At 47.1% G+C, this 21,308-nt stretch overlaps 1 long non-coding RNA gene across 1 annotated transcript; it reads left to right on the top strand.

The window, feature by feature from the left end:
- Window positions 1-378: 378 nt before the first annotated feature.
- On the top strand, window positions 379-16,667 carry LOC138363903 (uncharacterized). Its single transcript, XR_011228251.1, has 3 exons — window positions 379-456; window positions 2,910-3,104; window positions 15,324-16,667. It is a non-coding gene; the product is annotated as an uncharacterized lncRNA (long non-coding RNA).
- Window positions 16,668-21,308: the final 4,641 nt, after the last annotated feature.

Genomic DNA, 21,308 nt, shown 5'->3' with positions numbered 1-21,308 from the left:
ATCGAATGTTCGATATTGTATGTTTGAACATACACCCCCGTATGTTCTGCCATTTAATTGTTATTTTATACATCTTCGTTACAGTGTTAGGTGTAAGCTCGTACAGTACCTGTGTGGTCCAAACGCATGTCGGCTGTCGTGACGATGGGTAAGGAGTCGGTAGAGAGGGCTCTTGGGCGATGCGCAACATTGCCCAGTTTGATGAGGGCTCTGAGAGGGGCCCAAGGTTGAGCATGTGACGGACCTCGGCGCTATCTACGATCCAGATGCCGAACTATAGCAGTTGACCCTCCCATTAATCGTAGTTTCCCATCTTCTAGTCGGCTAGGCTGGAAGGTGACGACCAATCAGGGCCCGACAACGGAAATCAGTGAAGCAGAGACTTTTGAAGACCTGAGGGTGGGCTAGTTGAGCGTTGTGGACTTTACTCCTGGAGGGATTAGCCAGTGAAGCTAGGTGAGCGCTGTGGACTTCACTATTGGAAGGTGCTAGCCTGTGGGGCTAGGTGAGCGCTCTGAACATTGCCGGATGAGCAATGCTAGTGCGCAAAGGAAAAGGGGGGGGGGCATTTGAAGGACTGCTCCATAACGGCAGCTAGAGTAAGGACTAGTGGTGCCCTGAAGACCTGTCAGAGGCATAGTATCAGTCATCCGTGAAGCAGGCTAGCGTGAGGGTTAGTAACGCCGCTCAGGATGACCTCACATATAGACTTGTACATATCATGGTGATGGGTAAAATAACGGGTTATTTTAAGTGCTTTTATTTTTATTTACCCTAAACATTACACTATATTTCCACCAAGGTTAGTCCTCTGAATTTGAGTAGGATCATAGTTTAAAAAGAACCCGGTTACGAAGGGTTCGTAACAGGGCATCTCTCAGGACTTTTTCCTGTGGTGTGTAGTAGCCTATCGTGTTCGTGGGTCCCTTAAGGAAGGTTAGCCTCGGGTTCGTGGATGAAGTGGAGGGTCTCTCTTGGTGAGGCGGTGTATTGGTTGTCTGTGGTTGTGTGTTTTCCAACAAATCCGTCGGTGGTGGTAGGGAAGGGGGTGAGAAGGACCTCATTTATGTCTGTGTGCCTACTGGATGGGTAGATCTTGGCGTGTCCGGTGACATTGGCATAACTTAGTGAGAGACGGACTTCGATGATGTCACCTGAGAGGCAAAGCTCAAGGCATCCAATACTGTGGGGTTGCCGCTCCCTCTGTGTTGTTGGACTGTCACTGCTGCCAATGCACGTGCCTCGGCTCTATAACCTCCCTAGAGGCTATTCTGTAGACTCCTGCTTCACTGCTAGACTGTTGCTGCTGTCAATACTAGTCGCGCGCCTTGGGACCAGACACAAATTTGTTATGCATACCAAGAGGTAACTGAAGCATTCAGCAGGCCACTTGGCATAATAATTAATTCCTTTATAAAAATGGGATAACTTCCTGACTGAAGGAAAATGGCTAATGTGGTATCAATATACAAGAAATGGGGAAGACAGACTATTACACAGAATCACATTAGTAACAAGTACTGCCTGCAAGTTGCTAGACTGATAGGAAGAGAGGCTGGCGTAACAGGAAAAGTTCTAGGGTTGGTCAGAGAGAATCTCTCAAGAAGGAAGCAAAGGGGCAGAGACATCAGAGTGGAGAGAGGTTATAAGTGGAGCACCACAAGGTTCCGTTCTAGGTCCCATATTGTCTCTAATTTGTCAATCGCCTAACAGGAAATTGGATCCTTCATACCAGTATTTCAGATGACGCAAAGCTGAAGAGAAGAAAGGACAGTGATAGTTTGAGGTATTTAATTAATCAGATTTTGACATACCTCAGAAATGTCCTGGAAAAAATGGCTGCCTAATTTTAACCCAGCCAAATGCAGAGTTACGAAAAATGTAACAAGCGTATTAACACCAGCATTATAGGAAAAATGAAAAAAACAATTTCTTAAAACAGGAGAGCCCTGGGAGTTAACATAACCCCATTTGTAATGCCAGAAGTCCACATTAGCAGAATAAGAGCTGCATAATGTCATACTGAACACCTTGCGTGCATCCTTCCGAAAATTTGAAAAGGGGGCTATTTTAGGCCTTATATACAGCGAAGGTGAGACCTGCACTTCGATAGGCATTCACAACATGGAACTCTTGCCTAAAAAAAAGACCATAATAAACTAGAAAAGATTCAAAATACGAGGAAAGATTGTGGGAACTCGTCCTTACCACACTTGAGGAAAGGAGAGATAAGGGAATATAACAATATACAAGATTCTAAGGGAATTTGACAAGGTAGACGAAGCAGTATTTTTCAAAGCTATGAACAGGAAAACAAGGGTTTGTAGAAAAAAAACTAGAGGCCAATGAGTCACTAGGACGTCAGAGATCGTTTTCAATGTTAGAGCTGTCAATATACTGGTGAGATGTTAAGGTCGTTGAAGCTTGTTCAGTTAAATGCTTTATATATAAATATGATAAAGTTGTGTGAAAGAAGACGGTACAATAGTCTAAGAATGTTTATATCGCGAGGGTCTAGGAGCCTTGCTAACAGCCTTCTGTAGGTAGGTGTATATGTAGTTGATATGACAGAGAAAAAATAGGTCTTTAATCGGTAAATTAGACACCCGAAAATTAGAAAGGTGGAGTCCACGAGGTAAGAGTTCGACCTACAGCCACACAGTAAATGCATATATATACATACAGAACGCTGAACACCGTAACAGGTTGCTGTACCTGGCCCCTGGCCGAAATAGTTACAGAAGGCGTTATGGAGCTTCCAAGCTACTAGGTGGGTGTGGTAGTGGGTTTAATGTCCAGTAGTGAAGTATGTGCTTTTAATACATACTGACACTTGCTCATACTTCACATTAATATAAATAAACTATATTAATATTGTGGAAGTGACTTGTGAATTATTTGTATGTGAGGCGGCCTCATGTCAGGTGAGGTGAATGACGTCACAGGTAGTTGACCCATCAGGCCAAGCTAGTCAAGAGGCGCGGCGGGCAGTGTGGCGCGGGCCGGCGTGGGGAGAGGAGCTGCTCAGCGCCCGCCTCATTGGTTTTACTAAATTAGTTGCCTGGACAGTCCTGTGCATGAGGTTACCTGCGCCAGGCTTACAGGCAAGTTACTCTAGATGATCAGTTGTTTTATCACTGTGTTCTGTTGGTAGAATAGTCTATATTTGCTGATTGTCTAAATAAGAATAGTTAAAAGATGTTAAGGCTTTATTTAAAGTAATTCAATTAGCTCTGGTTTACTCATTTGTAAATATAATGATATTGAGAAATATACTTGTTTATTAGTAGACTTTTATCTGGATTAGGACTTTCGATGATTATTAAAACAAAATTCTACTTTAAAACGATTGTATGTAATACTGTTCCACAACAGCTGCTAGAGTGTCAACTTGTAGTGAAATTTACTGTTTGATAAAAAAGTAGGTGAAAAAAGTTTAAAAAATTATTGTTAAATTCAAGCAGTTATGTTTCTTGTGAACTATCGGATTTCAATCCTTGAAATATGGGCCAAAGACTTTTAATCTAGCAAGCGTCACATACCCCCCCCCCCCCCCGGACCATCCTATGTGAATGAAACTAACCATCCTGAGTCAGTGTCGTCCACGCTGCCGCCAACCCCAGAAACGCCATAATTAACATTAACGTCCTGTATAACAAAGTACTATATTGTCCAATATAAGTAAATATTAATGTATATTTAAATTGTGTATAGGTCTGATAGTTGTTGAAGGAAACAATAGCACGTGAGTGTATTACAAACTGTCTCCCTCCCCTAATTAATAATATATAATAGGTCACAAATCAAAAACTCTTAAGTACAGTGCTAAAATGTAAACTGTTGTGGGTCGGTGCAGGAACGAGCATAGACTGAGGACAAGTTAAATGTTCTCGCCTAGTTGTACTAGCCTAGTTGTGTTTGCAGGGGTTGAGCTCTGGCTCTTTGGTCCCGCCTCACAACCGTCAATCAACTGATGTACAGATTCCTGAGCCTACCGGGCTCGTGTCATATCTACATTTGAAACTGTGTATGGAGTCAGCCTCCACCACATCACTTCCTAGTGCATTCCATTTACTAACTACTCTGATGCTAAAAAAGTTCTTTCTAATGTGTGTCCCCCTCCCCTTCCGGCCCGTTGGCGTCGTGAGGGGGCTTGGTGGACGGCTGCCGGAGTGTGATGCTCCGTTGGGCAGTCCTCTGTCCTTTTCTGACCTTGCACTCCTGCTGCTGTCTTCTCCAATTGTGCCGGATCGCTTTTCCTTTTCCTTATGTTTCGTTTTTCTCCCCCCTCTTCTCCTATCTGCTTGTCGTTTCCTGCCGACCTTTTGCTTGTTTTGGATTATTTCTTTGGACTTCTTCTATTTTGACGCCCGGGTGCTTGAGGAGGCATACTCTTGCACCCGTAGAACTGTAGTACCCGACGTCTCGAGCGAGGGGAACCTTTTATTGTCAATCCCCCTTTCGTCGCTGAACCCGATCTCGACGGACTGACGGTTCTTAAGGTAACGTTTGTGGGGCGTATACTCACGATGCACCCCTAGGGGGCCCCGGCATGATCGGCGATAGCTTCCTGTTGGGTGTCCTGCCTCTAATTGTGGCTCCATGGTGGGTGTGGGGGCACATTCGTGGATGAATTTTTCACTTTTCGTCTCTATGTCGTTGAATGTTTCCGTTGTACCCTCTCAGGCTCGTGGGGTGGGCGACCAAGCCCCCGAGTCGGCCTGTATTGGAAGACCAGGCTCTGTAGCTCCCGCTGCGTTGGGCCCCGACCTTGCTCCTCCTTTGACCGTCCTGACTTCTTCCCCCAGCTCCCCTCCCTCCTCTGAGGTTGGGTCGAGCCTCCAGCCCCCGGTGGTGACCACTTCGTCCCCTGGTGTGGCTAAGTCTTTCGTTGTGACTACTGCGCCTTTTGACCCCTCTCTCTCTAGGGGTTCTCAACGCCGTTCGCGCCCCAACCGCACTCGCTCGATTCCTTCCCGTGCTGATGCGTATCAGGCCTTGTTTGGTCCTGCTTCATGGGCCAAATACTTTGATCTCCTCCCTCTTGATTCTGCGCCTCCTGACGATTTCTCCCTCCATCGGCATCTTGTAGATTCCGTGGATGCGTGTGTTACTTTCAACCCCACTCGTCTCGGTACACGTGTCGTTGCTGCTCCTTCTCAGGATGCGGCTTCCCGCTTGGCTGCCTTATCTTGCCTTGGCGAGATCCCTGTTCGGGTCTCCAAGAACGTTCAGATGAATTCCAGTGTTGGCACTATTCTCCTCCCACCCCATGTTGCAACCGGTGTTCGGGATCTGCAGGATTGCCACGATGATATTCGGCATATCCTTGATGCCCAAGGCCATTCTGTCCTCCAGGTCGACTCGTTTACTCGTCCCCCTCGTGGTCGTCGCCGTCAACCCCTTCGCGTTGTGAAGATCACCTTTGATGGTAGGACCCTTCCATCCTCTGTCATTCTTGCTGGTGCTAGGTGCTCTGTCCAGGAGTATATTCCTTCTCCTCGACTTTGTAATAAGTGCTGGAGGTTTGGGCATGGTGCCCTCCGCTGCTCTGGGACTGTCTCTCTCTGTCCTTTGTGTGGGAGTGAAGGTCACTCTAAGTCGGAGTGCACTTCTCCCCAAGCTCGCTGCCTCAACTGCGGTGAGGCCCATCCTACGTTCTCCCGTGCCTGTGTACATTACAAGCTTGAGGCGGCCGTCCTTAACCTGAAGCACCGGGAGCGTTTGTCTTTTCCTGAGGCGAGGCGCCAGGTTCGCCGGCTCCCGCCTTATACTAACATCTCTTATGCTCGCGTGTTGCACTCTTCCTCTCCTCGTCCTTCCCCCCTTCCTCAGACTCTCAACCGTTTCCGGGCCTTGGACCCTGATACTCCCACTGCCCCCTCCTCTGTTCCTTTGAGTTCTTTCCCGAGGGGTCCCCCTCCTGGTCCTCTGTCTGGGGTTCCCCTTCTTTCAACCCGGTCTGTCATGTCTCCTGTGTCTTCTTCCTCGTCCCCCTCCGATCCTCCTTCCCATCCTCTTCCTCCATCTATCGGCTCTCCCCGCCGCCTGTCGGTGCAGGCGGATGTCCATCGCTCTCCTAACGGCCGTCGTGTGTGCTCTCGTTCGGCTTCTCCGGTTGAGACACTGGAATCCGTTGCCCGGTACGTAGTTGCTGGGACACCGGTCTCTTTAAGTCAGAAGCGTAAGCCTGGCTCCTCTCCTTCCTCTTCCCCGGCGGGTAAGAAGGCTTCGCTTTCTTCCTCAGCTCCTCCTTCTGGCTCTGTTGCTCCTTCCCCTCCCGTTTCGGTGCTTGCGCCCCCTGTTCCTGCTATGGAGGTTTCTTTGGCCCCTGCTTCCCTTTCGGTTGCTGCTCTTGCTGGGGTGCGCTCCCCTCTTTCTACTCCCCCTCTTCCTGCTGCTGTCCTTGACTGCTCCTCTCCGTTGTCTCCTCCTCTTCCTCCTCCTCCTCCGGACCCTGCCCGCCCACCTCTGATCTGTTCTCCCGTTTCCTTCCCTCCGTCTTTGCTCAGTTTACCCATGCCCCCTAACCCTGACTTTGCTGACCCTGATCCCGACCCTGATATTCTTTAACGTGCTCTGTTGGTCTTTCGCCTTTGTTTCTTCCTTGTTCTTTGTTTTTGTCCTTTCTCTTCTCGTCGTTGTCCATTCTTCAATGGAACGTTCGAGGTTATTACGCCAATTTCCTCGAACTCCAACTTCTGGTTTCGCGGTTTTCGCCCCTTTGTGTCTGTCTCCAGGAGCCAATGCTTGGTGCTCGTCCTGGTCGTTTTCGTGGCTATTCCTTTCTTTCCCCCCCCCCCCAGCCATTGCTGGGGCTTCTAATTCTTCTGCTCTCTTGATTCGGGCTGATGTTCCCTTTGTTCCTTTACTTTTTCCTTCGCCTCTCCATTGTTCTGCTGCTCGTATCTTTGTGGGGAAATGGTACACAGTTTGTTCCATTTATCTCCCCCCGAGTGTCCCGCTCTCTCTTCCTGATTTGAAACACCTCCTAGACTCCTTGCCGGAGCCTGTGCTCCTGCTGGGTGACTTCAATTGTCGTCATTCTCTTTGGGGTGACGTTCTGACGAATACCCGGGGTCGCCTCCTTGAGCCGTTTCTCCTCTCTTCTTCCCTGTCTCTTCTGAATTCTGGTGAGCCCACTCATTTGGACTCTCGAACTCGCACCCTTTCTTGTCTTGATCTTTCTCTCTGCTCTTCTTCTCTTTACTTAGATTTCACGTGGCAGGTTCTTGATGACCTCCATGGAAGTGATCATTTCCCCATCCTTGTTTCCTTTTTCTCTTTTCGCCCTTCCCTCTCTTTCCCTAGGTGGCAGTTTGCTAAGGCGGACTGGACCCTATTTTCCCTCAGTGCTACTCTCTCTGACCTCTCCCTTCTGCCCCTCTCTCGCGCTCTCCTCCTTTTTCATGACACTGTCTTCGACGCTGCCCTCCGCTCTATTCCTCGCTCTTCCTCTCGGGGTCCACGGAAGTGCGTTCCCTGGTGGAATGCGGACTGTGCTCGGGCTGTCCGCTGTAAGCGTGCAGCCTGGAAGAAGCACCGCCGTAGGCAGACGACCGATTCTTTTCTTTTCTTTCGGAAAGCGAGTGCGGTGGCCCGTAGGGCCATCCGTACGGCTAAACGTGAATGTTGGGCATCTTATGTCTCGACAATTACGTCCGAAACCCCTCTGGCCCAGATCTGGAAGCGTATCCGCAAGATAGCGGGTAAGTTCGTTCCCGATGTTTCACCGGTCCTTCACCTCCATGATACTCTTGTGGCGGACCCGTTGCAGGTCGCTTCCGAACTGGGTTCCCACTTTTCTTCTGTTAGCTCTGGTCTTCATCTTCCCCAATCTTTCCTTCTTCGTAAACCTGTCCTTGAGTCTCGTCCTTTAGATTTCTGCACTCATCTTCAGCTTCCCTATAATGATCCCTTCTCTCTCTCTGCACTTCGTTCTGCCCTGGCCCTCTGCGGTTCTACGGCGGCGGGCTCCGATGGTATTCATTATGAGATGCTTCGCCATCTCCCTCCGAGCACGTCTCAGTATTTACTGAGTCTGTATAATCGGATCTGGGAGTCGTCGTCAGTCCCTGAGGACTGGCTCGATGCCGTTGTCCTCCCTGTTCGCAAACCGGGGTCTCTGGGTACTTCCCCTAACGACTTTCGCCCTATTGCTCTCACAAGTTGTGTCTGCAAACTCTTTGAACGTATGGTTAACGTTCGTCTGATGTGGTTCCTGGAACACCATCACCTCCTCTCCCCTTCTCAATTTGGTTTCCGCAAGTGCCGCAGCACGACAGATGTCCTGGTGAACTTGGAGGTCTATATTCGTACTGCTTTTGCTGCGAAGACCTCCGTTGTTGCCGTCCTTTTTGACCTAGAAAAGGCTTACGACACCACTTGGCGTTATCATATCCTATCTCAACTTCATTCTTTTGGCCTTCGTGGTCATCTCCCTCTCTTTCTCCGCAGCTTCCTCTCTCGTCGTTCCTTTCGGGTGCGCCTTGGTACCGCTCTCTCTCCCTCTTTTCAGCATTACGAAGGTGTGCCCCAGGGTAGTGTTCTGAGCACTACTATTTTTCTGGTTGCCCTCAATGGTCTTCTTTCCTCTCTTCCTTCTGGTGTCTTCTCCGCTCTCTATGTCGATGATCTTACCCTTTGTTGTCAGGGTGATGATTCGCCTCTCCTTCAACGCCGGCTTCAACTTGCAATTGATGCCGTGTCGTCTTGGGCCACAGGTCATGGCTTCAAGTTCTCTACTTCTAAGACTTGTGCCATGACTTTTACGCGGAAACGGGTTGTTCTTCGTCCCTCTTTGTCACTTTATGGTCATCCCCTTGAATACAAAGATTCCGCGAAGCTTTTGGGGTTATTCCTTGACACTCGTTTGTCTTGGTCTCCCCATATCTCTTACCTCCGTGTTGAGTGCTCTAAGGCCCTTACCCTCCTTCGGGTCTTGTCCCATACTTCTTGGGGGGCAGATAGATGCACTCTCCTTGCTTTACATTCCTCTCTCGTCCTGTCTAAGCTCGATTATGGTTGCCCTGCTTACTCGTCTGCTTCTCCTTCTACTCTTCGCCGTCTTGATGCTTTGCACCATACTGGGTTGCGCCTCAGTTCTGGTGCCTTTCGTTCGACTCCCGTCCTTAGCTTGTATGTTGACACTGGCTTCCTGTCTCTCCAGGACCGCCGTGATCGCTACTGTCTTCGCTATCTTGCGCGGTCCTTGCAACATCCTTCCTCTCGCCTCTGTCGTGCTTTAACTTTTACCCCTCCTGCGGTTCCTGTTCCTCTTCGCCACCTCCCTCTTTCTGTCCGGTTATCTCGCCTACAGGATTCTCTTTCCGTTCGTATTTCTGATGTTTCTCCTCGTGTTGTTCCTTCTTTGCCCCCGTGGAGGGTCCCTCTTCCGCGGTTTTGTACATCCTTGACTCGTATCACTAAAGCTTTTACCCCTCCTACGGTTCTAAAACGCCTTTTCCTCGAGCACTTTTCTTCTCACTCCCGCTCCGTTTCTGTCTTCACCGATGGGTCTAAGTCAGCGGACGGTGTTGGCTACTCTGTTGTTTTTCCTGATCGCACTTATATGTGTCGCTTGCCTCCGGAGACTAGCATCTTTACAGCGGAACTTTATGCTATTCTCTATGCTCTTCGTCTCCTGCTTTCTCGTTGTCAGTCTTCCTTTGTAGTTGTTGTTGACTCTCGTAGTGCCCTCATGGCTCTCGGGTGCTTTAATCCAGTTCATCCAGTAGTTGTCGAGATCCAGCATTGGCTGTTTCTCGTTCACAGTAAATTTAAGTCGGTTGAGTTTTGTTGGGTTCCCAGCCATATTGGCGTGTCTTTAAATGAGCGTGCGGATGCTGCCGCTAAGGAAGCTGTCCGCTCTTGTCCCATCTCTCGTAAAGGCATTCCGTATTCCGACTTTTACCCGGTTATCCATTCCTCAGTCCTTACCCGTTGGCAGGCTTCTTGGTTGTCTGTTACTGGTAACAAGCTACGTACTCTTAAATGTTGTGTTTCCTCGTGGCCGTCCTCCTTCCACCGTAACCGGCGGTGGGAAACAGCTCTGGCGAGGTTGCGTATTGGCCATACTCGCTTAACCCATGGTCACTTGATGGAGCGCCGCCCTGCTCCTTATTGTCCTAGTTGCATTGTCCCTCTTACGGTCGTGCATGTCCTTCTTGAATGTCCTGACTTCCAGGACGAGCGTGTGTCTTGCTTTCCGACCGCCCCTCGCGGTCACCTATCCCTCGATAGAATTCTTGGTGACTCGGATACTTTTGATATCGTTCGCCTTATGCGTTTTTGTTCTCGTATTGGCATCCTTGGTGATATTTAGCGCCCTCTGATTATTTTGCGTATTTGATGGTGCTACATAGCCTTCCCGGTTTGGTGCCTTCTTTTGATAATTACTTACTTACTTTCTAATGTGTGTGTGTGTGTGTGTGTGTGTGTGTGTGTGTGGCTCATTTGGGTACTCAGTCTTCACGATCATAATGGGAGCCGGTCGGCCGAGCGGACAGCACGCTGGACTTCTGATCCTGTGGTCCTGGGTTCGATCCCAGGCGCCGGTGAGAAACAATGGGCAGAGTTTCTTTCACCCTTTGTCCCTGTTACCTAGCAGTAAAATAGGTACCTGGGTGTTAGTCAGCTGTTACGGGCTGCTTCCTGGGGGTGGAGGCCTGGTCGAGGACCGGGAAGCGGGGACACTAAAGCCCCGAAATCATCTCCCGATAACCTCAAGATAGATCATGTTTGGTTGCCGGGTCCCCCCTCCCTGTTTCGCTCGTTGTTGCCGTGAGGGGGGGGGGCATGGTGGGCGGCTGCCGAAGTGTGATGCTCCTTGGGACAGTCCTCTGTCCTTCTGTGGCCTTGTGCTCCTGCTGCTGTCCTCTCTAATTGTGCTGAATGATTTTTCCTTTTCCTTCTGCTTCGTTTTTCTCCCCCCTCTTCTCTTATCTGCTTGTGGTTTCCTGCCGACCTTTTGCTTATTTTGGTTATTCCTTTGCACTTCTTCTATTTTGACGTCCGGGAGCTTGAGGAGGCATACTTACACCCATAGAACTGTAGTACCCAACGTCTCGAGCGAGGGGAACCTTTTATTGTCAATCCCCTTTTTGTCGCGGAACCCGGTCGGGACGAACTGACGGTTCTTAAGGTGGCGTTTGTCGGGCGTATACTCACGACCGACAACGAGTATACTCACGACCGACAGTCATACCCTGGCATGATCGGCGATAACTTCTAGTTGGGTGTCCTGCCTCTAATTGTGGCTCCATGGTGGGTATGGTGCACATTCGTGGATGAAATTCTCTTCGTATTTGTCGTTGAATGTTTCTCTTGTACTCTTTCAGGCTCGTGAGGTGGGCGACCAAGCCCCCGAGTCGGACTGTATTGGAAGACAGAGCTCTGTAACCCCCACTGTGTTGGACCCCGACCTTGCTCCTCCTTTGACCCTCCTGACTGCTTCCCTCGGCTCCCCTCCCTCTGTGGTTGTCTAGCCTCAAGCCCCCAGTGGTGACCACTTCGTCCCTGCACAGCTAAGTCTCTCGTTGTGACTACTGCGTCTTTTCACCCCTCTCTCTGGGGGTTCTCAACGCCGTCTGCGCCACGGCCGCACTCGCTCAATCCCTTTCCGTACTGATGCGTATCAGGCCTTGTTTGGTCACGCTTCATGAGCCAAATTCCTTGATCTCCTCCCTCTTGATTCTACGCCTCCTGACGACTTCTCCCTCCCACAGCAACTTGTTGATTCTGTGGATGCCTCTTACCTTCAACTCCACTCGTCTCGGTACACGTGTCTTTGCTGCTCCTTCTCGGGATGCAGCTTCCCACTTGGCTGCCCTATCCTGCCTTGGCGTGACCCCTGTTCGGGTCTCGAAGAACGCTCGGTTGAAAGCCAGTGTTGGCACTATTCTTCTACTGCCCCATGTTGCTACCGGTGTTTTTTAATCTGCAGGACTGCCACGATGATATTCGGCATATCCTCGATGCCCAAGGCCATTCTGTCCTCCAGGTTGACACGTTTACTCGTCCCCTCGTGGTCGTCACCGTCAACCTCTTCGGGTTGTGAAGATTACCTTTGATGGTAGGACCCTTCCACCTTCTGTCATTCTTGCTGGTGCCAGGTGCTCTGTCCAGGAGTATATTCCTTCTCCTAGGCTCTGTAACAAGTGCTGGGGGTTTACACATGGTGCCTTCCACTGCTCTGGGGCGCTCTCTTTGTCCTTTGTGTTGGGGCGAAAGTCAATCATAAGTCAATCATAAGTCGGAGTGCACTTCTCCCCAGGCTCGCAGCGTAAACTGCTATGAGGCCCATCCTACCTTCTCCCGTGCGTGTATCCATTACAAGTTTGAGGTAGGTGTCCTCAACTTGAAGCACCGGGAGCATTTATCTTTTCATGATGTGAGGCGCCATGTTTGCCGGCTCCCGCCTTATGCTCGCGTGTTGCACTATTCCTCTCCTCGTCCTTCCCACCTTCCTCAGACTCGGCCGTTTCCGGGCCTTGGACCCTGATACGCCCACTGCCCCCTCCTCTGTTTCTTTGAGTTCTGTACCGAAGGATCCCCCTCCTGGTCCTCTGTCTGGGGTTTCCCTTCTTTCTACCCGGTCTGTCATGTCTCCTGTCTTCTTCCTCGTCTCCCTCCGATCCTCCTTCCCGTCCTTCTCCTCCGTCTATTAACTCTCCCCGCTGCCTGTCAGTGCGGGCTCATGTAGTGCCCTCATGGCTCTCGGGCCCTTTAATCTGGTTCATCCAATGGTTGTCGAGATCGAACATTGGCTGTTTCTTGTTCACAGTAAATTTAAGTTGGCTGAGTTTTGTTGAGGTCCCAGCCATATTGGTGTCAGTTTAAATAAGCGTGCGGATGCAGCTGCCAGGAAAGCTGTCCGTTCTTGTCCCATCTCTCGTAAAGCAATTCCTTATTCAGACGTTTTTACCCGGTTATCCATTCCCCCATCCTTACCCGTTGGCATGCTTGTTGGTCGTCTGTTACTGGTAACTACGTTCTCTTAAGTTGTACTCTTAACCGTCCTACCTCCTTAACCGGCGATGGGAAACGGCCCTGGCGATATTGCGTATTGGCCAAACTCGTTTCACTCATGGTCACTTAGAGCGCCGCCCTGCTCCTTATTGTCATAATTGCATTGTCCCTCTTATGGTCGTGCATATCCTTGTTGAATGTCCTGATTTTCGGGACGAGCGTGTCTCTTTTTTTTCCGACTGTCCCCCGAGGTCGCTTGTCTCTCGATATTATTCTTGGTGACTCTGATTCTTTTGATATCGTTCGCCTTGTGTGTTTCTGTTCTCGTATTGGCATAATTGGTGATATTTAGCGCCCTCTGATTATCCCGCACATTTTATGGTGCTACATAGCCTTCCCGGTTTGGTGCCTTCTTTTGATAATTACTTACTTGGTTGCCGGGTTGACGATCACTTGGACGTTGTGTTGAGAACGGGCTGTGGATGAGTCAAGTCTGAGATTGGGTTTTACCATTCGGTGGTAAGTCAGCAATTTAGATGAAATCTGACCCAAGTGATTGTCTTGCGGGATGTTTCTCAACCTTTACAAGATGTCCAATTTAGTATTTTTATATATTTAATGTGACATTTCAGGTATGTACGAGGGTGCATCAGTACAACGGCACTGCAGGTATGGTCAACCAGACCCCAAGAAATTGGTCGGTTACAACGCTACTGCAGGTATGGAGGGATTAAAGTTACTTGGAAAAACTTCTCTCGAATCGCAGTTGGTCATTATGTAGTAGATACATATTCCCACCTAAGTACAATAGGTGAAGGAACTACGTTTAATAATTTTAATAGCTTACACACTATGCCTTGAAGCAGTGATCCTCTAATAGTTATAGTCTAAAGTACTCTATGCGTTAACCACTTCAGAGTGATAAACCATTCTTCAGGCCCTTAATTTTAACATTTAGTTGTGGTTTATTATATAGTTAATGTTAAGCTAACAATTTCGGTTACATTTCAATCCCCTCCTCTCCGTCCATATTTGTTAGTCTGTCTTCTATCCCACCAGTCCAATCATATATATATGTATATATATGTAATATATATATATATATATATATATATATATATATATATATATATATATATATATATATATATATATATATATAATAAATGAAAATACCCAAGAGGGTGATACATCTGCTGGGATTAGGGGAGACTGGCAAGAAGAAAGTTTTAGCGTGAGGGGAAAGTACCGGGGCTAAACCTAGCAAGCTGAATATACCGTCGGACAGTTTCGGGAGGCTGAGCACTTGCAGCTACGTTGCCATCATCTGCATCGTGCACAAGGTATTGGTAGCCCTTGAATGCTGTAGCAATTCTGCAAATCGACAAATATTGTGATCAGGCGGCAGGACCTGTGAAGTGTTAAAAGGTGAAAGTTTCTGGGTCTCCGGAACGGGGTAACGTGGTGTTACTGATTTGTAAGTGCGAAGTATCTTTTGATTGGGGAAGAAAATATTATATAATTGGCGGAGCTTCCATGACCACAGATAACGGCCTTAAGAGCAGGACACTAATTACTTCCATTTTTTCTCCAAGCTAACAAAGAAGGCTCCGAAGGAAGCAAGTTCTAGGTCGGAAGTTCGCCGATCGTTTCCTTCATCTAAGACTAGAGCTTGTTAACTTCCTTTCGGATGCTTCCTGAAGCTGTAGGAATATATAACTTAGAACCATCCTCTATTGACTGGATGTTTGTTCCCGAACAATATTTTGTTGCTGGAGAGGAGCCAGTTTCTTGGCAGCTTCTCCTATGGTATATTCTGGGCAGCCTCTTACTTTAAGGACGCCCCAGAGCTCCTACAAGGCTTTCCCCAGATTATTCTGGTCACTAAATATACCTTTGACTCAGATTCTCGGAGAAAGATGGGTCACTTCAGAGAAACCGGGTGGTAGGATGGATATAAAAGTGAAGGTTTGAGTCCTTGTAATAAACCTTTATAGGAGTCTTTCTCAGTCTATACATGTATACAATATATATACATAAGTACTTAGTAAGGGAAGCTCCTCCATGCGGGTCTAGATGGTAAATTTCATGTCTGGGTGAACTCTGCCACTTCATTGACGACTTGAAATTAGTAATGCAGCCTGTCCTCTTAAAAGCCAAATGCTCGTTTCCGGCATACCGTTCTCGGGCCAGGCTCGTAAGTGACTCGTTACACCCCCCCCCCTCCTCAGTTCCATTTATCGATATTTTGCAACAACTTGGAAACTAGTATCAACCAAGTTTGGAGCAACCTCCGGCCGGAGCAAGGTAAGTCACAGGGAGCAATTAAAAACTAAACTCTCGCTCTCTTTTAGGTACCTCCATCTCGACAAACCAGTCCAGTGCCCAAACTACAACCTAGGCCTTAAACTGGTAATCCAGCAAATGAAGGTAGACCTCAAGCGCGGTGCGGAACGACGACGCAACTGCAATCTCACAAGGGAGGAGAGGGACGCCCTATCAACGCTGAAAGGACGCACGGATATTGTGATAAAGCCGGCGGATAAGGGAGGTGCTGTCGTCGCCTGGAGGAAGGACAACTACAGGAACGAGATGAAGAGGCACCTGGCAGACACTGCAGCCTACAAACAGATACACAACCAGGATGCGGCACTTAGAAACGCCCAAACGAGGAGTAAAAGGATAGTCCTGAAGCTGTTCGAGAACAAGACTGGGGACGGGAAAGGAGGACTCGTGCAGGCAGGGGCGAGAGATTTCTTCCTAGCCTTTGAATCCATCATTCCCCACCTCTACCTTTTACCAAAGATCCATAAAGCACTAGAAGAAACAGGAACGTGGCAAGGGAGACGGGTTCTAAGCAGCTGCCAGGCCCCAACAAGGCCAGTAGACTGGATCTGCACCGCCCTCCTGAACCCCTTACTACGTCTACTACCAGAAAGAATCAAAGATATGACGGATTTCCTCAAGAAAATTGCAGAAATTAGAGGCCCCGTCCCAAGAGGGGCCCGCCTTTTTTCCATGGATGTGGTATCGCTCTACCCGAGCATACCACAGAGAAGCTGCAAATGTGGTAGCAACTTTTTTTTTTTTTTTTTTTTTTTTTTTTTTACAGATAACAAAGCAAAAATCAGAGAAACTTAGAGACGCAGGAGTATGGAGGACCCCTCGAAAAACTCTGTAGGAGGCCATCCTCCATGTGATGAGACACCCTTTTGCAATTTGAAGGATGAGCATACCGGCAAAACAAGGGTACAGCGATAAGAGCATCCAGTAGTGTGGCAATTGCTGAAATATTTGTGCATGTAGTGTTTGAGAGGAAACTATCCCACAGGAAGGACGGACCGGCGGTATATTTGTTACATAGACGACAGCTTCGGAATAATGGAGGACGGTTCCCGTGCCTAGGTTTCTTTTCATGGTCAAATACAGTTTATGAGAACCTTAAGTTTACCCTCGAACACACTGACTCCACGATAAATTTCCTAGATACAACAGTGTATATAGACCAACTAACCAGGGATCTGCATACGAAGGCATACTATAAACCGGCTAGCCTTCACACGTATCTGGAATTAGACTCGAGCCAACCACTAGCCTTGAAGAAATCGCTACCTTACTCACTTGGACTCACTCAAGCAGATTAATTAACAGCAAAGAGACGCTATATCCCCAGCTTGATGACCTATGGGATATGTTCAGGAACAGAGACTACCCAGAGACAATAATACATGCGGCCCAGGAGAAACTCGGAGAAAAAACAAGGGCGGAGCTACTCAGACCTAGAACACAAGTGGAAGACAAGAGATGTAGCCTCCCACCCCTTTTCCCTGGCCTTGCAGCACAGCTTAAGATAAAACTCCAGGAAGTATGGACATGGATGAGGGAAACGTACAGTGAACATCCTTCCTGGGTAAAATTCCCACAAAACCCTTCTATGATCGCCTGGAGGCGAAGTAAGTCTATAAAGGACCACGTTGTTAGAGCAGCTGTGCAGGTAGATCTCAACCGAACTGGGGGAGAGGACCAGCCCCAGGGTACAGTTCAAAGAAATGAAACTTAGACCCTAACCTAACCTGACACAGGTTTGGTGTGCGACCTGCGTGGAGGCGGAGTATGCAGAGGGGTTTGGAGAGGCCTACATGTACAAGCTAAATCTGAAAAAAGAACCATTTGGTCACCATAGGATCTACCGACCAGTGTTCATCGACGACGCTTTCATCTACAGTACAGTTAATAATGGACATCGGTAAATCATCAGTTAATCATGGCGTTAGTGTTCATCACTTGAGATTATGCTGCATTTCTTTTTTGATGGAGACTGCAGTTATACGTTACATATAGGGAAAATATGAGCCTCTAGATCAGGAAGAAAATGGGAATAATCAAATTCCATTTCACAAAGAAACCTTCAAAGAAAGAGCACTGAATAATGAAACGAAATTCAAGTCTGCCTTTAGAACTTCAAAGTCTGTTTTCGGAACATTTGAGAGCTAAAAAAAATTCTGCCCGCGCTGTCCAACTTAATAAATGAACCACCAGAGGTCGTGAAGGACGCAGACCCCATGCAGATGCTCATCATGCTTAAAGAAAAACGTTCGTCAGCTAAACACACACACTTAAGTCGTGAGATGACTTTTGAGATACCACCAGAGCTCAGAGAAAGGCGACTCCATCCAGCGGCTCAACTTCGTCGAGGACCAATATTTGAAAGAAAGACAAATGCTCACTCCATGACATGACTGTTGACATTCCGGACTTCATTAGTGATGAAGAATTAGGATGCATAGAGAAGTTGAAAGATGTAATACCCCATGCAGACAAATTCGTAAACAAACTAACAAGTAAAATACGTAAGTTTTACAACAATGACGAACACCTTACACAAGAAATGGCAATGAAGCTGATGTCACATAAATACACTACCGGTTTTCGAGGTCGCTCGTTAACTTCCATACAATTATTCGAATTCGTTTCTAAATATGTTGAAAACAACCGTAAATTATTTAAAATTGCGTAAATGTCAAGTGGTAATGTTTTTTTTTTTTATAAATTGTTTACATTAAACAATGTTAACTATTTAATATAACCATGAAATAAAACCAATTTTAACAATGTATGACTGTCATTTTCCAAATTTACCATGTTATTTCATATCTTGCAGTGAAGTTGTGTGCTCTCGCCTCTTAATTCATGATGTGTTTTAGCATCGTGAGTTTCAGGTAAATAATGTATGAAGTCCCTTCTTAAAATTAAGCTTTCCTACCCAAGGATAGGTAGTCTTATTTGATATATACAGTAAAAAGGACGAAATGAAACGCACAGTAGCTGAAGCAGCCATTGATCCATTGAGTCGTGGCAGTTTGCTTATATTGTTCTTATGAATAATAATATACAGTATGAACTTATCACTGAATAATGATTACAGTCGTGGATGACTAAAATGTATATTCTTAAACCTCTGATTAGGTTAGCTGGGGATGGCTAGTACAGCCATTTGAATAATATCTAATACAGTACATATGCAAGTAGGACGCCAACGCTGCATTGTCCATCTGGTGACGTCACACACAGTTGAACAGTAGGGTTGGTGTTGGTCTTAACACCTATTTATTAATGGGAGCTAATACTCTATCCCTATAATAGGCAGCTTTTTGCGTCTTGGCTAAAACGAGTCTGTAGAAATGTATTTTGTTTGTTATATAATGAGTTAGGCTAGGATGGTTTGTTAGGGCTTATGAATTGAATAACAAAATGAGCGAAAAAATACGAGCCAAGGTACCAGAATATTGCCTGTGATGTCAGAGTACAGTTGAGGTATTGAGATATTAATAGGCTATTAATATCCCCACTTTATCATGACCAGTCACACCTCTATCATGTCGCCCCTATTTCTTTGCCTTTCTAGAAAATGTAATTTAAGTATTGTCGATCTTTCTTCAAGGATCGTTTATTGGGCATAGGGCAAATATAGGGCACTACTGTAAATAGTAGTGGAAGTTATGACTAAAACTGTGCATTTTGCTTTTTCCCATGCACGGTTTAGATACAGGGGGGGGGGGTCATTTTTTTCCCATGCACGGTTGTAGCTACAGGGGTGTTTTCAATTTTTTCTCCGGGCACACAGTTGTAGCCTCAGGAGTGTTTTCAAAGTTTCCAATGGTTGCATCTAGCCCAGGGTATGTTTTTCAATTTTTATTCACTAGTGCCTCAGTCTCCTAATATTTTCATTCATTTATCTTTCTCTATGGTCAAACATATGTTATTTTCCAAAATGTGAGATAAAAAGGTACCCTACTAAATCCTGCCATTTTGTTCAATGGGATTAAAAGATCGGTTCCTGTCATAGCCGAATTTCGTTACCCCAGTGACCCGCCCACAGGCATCGCTAATGGTCAATGACATCATCGGCTAGCTAGTCATCAATTTGCCTGGGGGTGGGATCTGGGTAACATAATTTGGGTATGCCGGCTCCTGGCATACCCAAGTTATGTTACCCCAGTGACCCATGCAAGGCATCGCTAATGGACAAATGACGTCATCAGCAGGCCAGTCTTCATCTTCCCTGTATAAGTCAGTTTACTGAAATAGCATATTTAAACCCATTTTCCTAATGTTTCCCATTTTCTAAGTTCATTCTATAGATAAGATCGCATATTAAACATAAGAAATGAAATTGCACAAGACTTTTGCTGGATCTCCTATTTATTAACAATTATGTCAACCAAAACATCTAACGCTATTAGATGAAGTGCAGTAGACCTATTCCCAATTATTACCCCCCTTTCCTCTCCATTTATGCATTCAATCACGCCACTGGCAATATTCAGGACCTATTAGCTCACTTTACTTATTTAAAGTGTCCAGTCAAGGATCGTTTGAGCATAGGAATGAATGAAACCCACCATCAACCATTGCATGTAGCAAAGGGGGGAGCAACACAGAGCATGAACTAATGTGTATCTTAGAGTTCGCCCCTGTTACCTGTATTTACCCAGGTCTTTTCCTAAATCTGAAACTTATCCAATTTATACCAATTGTTTCCTGTTCTGTCTCGTGTTTATAGTATTAATAGGCTAATAATATCCCCCCTTTATCATTCTAAAAAATTACACAAAATGTGTGGAACTCAAGCCAGAGGATAAAATAAGAAAAATCATTGTCCTCCACTATCCCTTGCATATGGCCCGTGACCATCTCGAAAAGCTGAACTATGTGGTGTCAGCAGAGAGATGTCGGGTTTCCTGCTTTGTGGTTTTAACCTGACAAGTCCTTCTTACAGTAAGAGGACGGATCCTGGAGAAACTTGACCTTGGAATCTAGGACGTGTTCCAACACAGGCCTTACACCCCAGAGCCCCTAAGATGCTTCAGATGTCAGAGATTTGGGTATCACAAAGATGGCTGGCAACGCCCAGTGAGGTGCGGAGTCTGCAGCCAGCACCACAACACAAAAATATGCATTGATAAACACAAGGCAAACACCCTGTCCAAGCAAAGTGCCCAAATTGCTCCGAAGCACATCACGCCTGGAACTGGAAATGCCCGAAAAGGCTCAAAAGGCTTCAAACGAAACCCACCACGCCTACAGCAGAGCCGAAGCCCCCACCAAAACTGGGGGCTTGCTCCCACCAGCTCCCCTGCCCACAAAAACTGCGTGGGGTCTACCTATTCTGGTAGAGGGGGCACACGGCTCTTCACCTTCAGCCATGGTGAAGGGTGTGAAGGCCTCAAAGACAAAGGGATAGCTGGAGGCCACAAGAAACATGTTCAAGGCAGTCGCCCTCCCATTGCATCCAGTAAGCACACTGGGGACAATAAAGATAAGAGTAACAATACCAGTGTCAAAGTGTCCACTGAGATGGGTCAAAAAGTAGCCAGGCCCCAAACCTGTACAAGAGTAATTAGTGCTCCCGCTCAACTGGACGCTCTCTGGCCAATGCTCAAAACTTTGGTCACGAAATTGGTTGAGAGTCTGTTGTCGATACACGATATCAAGCAAACCACAGAGACACGGAAGACAATTGAGCACAAGCTCATGAACTTCGAAAATATAATATCCTTGCCTTCAAGAACGCAGGGCAGGAGACACTCCCCTAAAAAACAGTCCAGCTCGTCTGAAAGCGACCTAGATGAATAAATTTCAGGTCCACTAAGATCCTCTACACCAATCACAACTTTCATGGCGTGTTCATCAGACTCCATGGATACCACGGTAATATCAGCAAATTCCAAGAACCTAGAGGTCTAAAGATCCTGCAATGGAATGCGCAAGGGCTGCACACAATTGCAACACTTAAAATGCATAGCAGCAACCAAAGGCATAGACATCCTGATACTGCA

The sequence above is a fragment of the Procambarus clarkii genome, chromosome 12 (assembly GCF_040958095.1).
Source record: "Procambarus clarkii isolate CNS0578487 chromosome 12, FALCON_Pclarkii_2.0, whole genome shotgun sequence".
Taxonomy (NCBI): Eukaryota; Metazoa; Arthropoda; class Malacostraca; order Decapoda; family Cambaridae; genus Procambarus; species Procambarus clarkii.
Note: the sequence above shows the minus strand (reverse complement) of the source record. Positions and strands in the feature narration are given on the sequence as shown.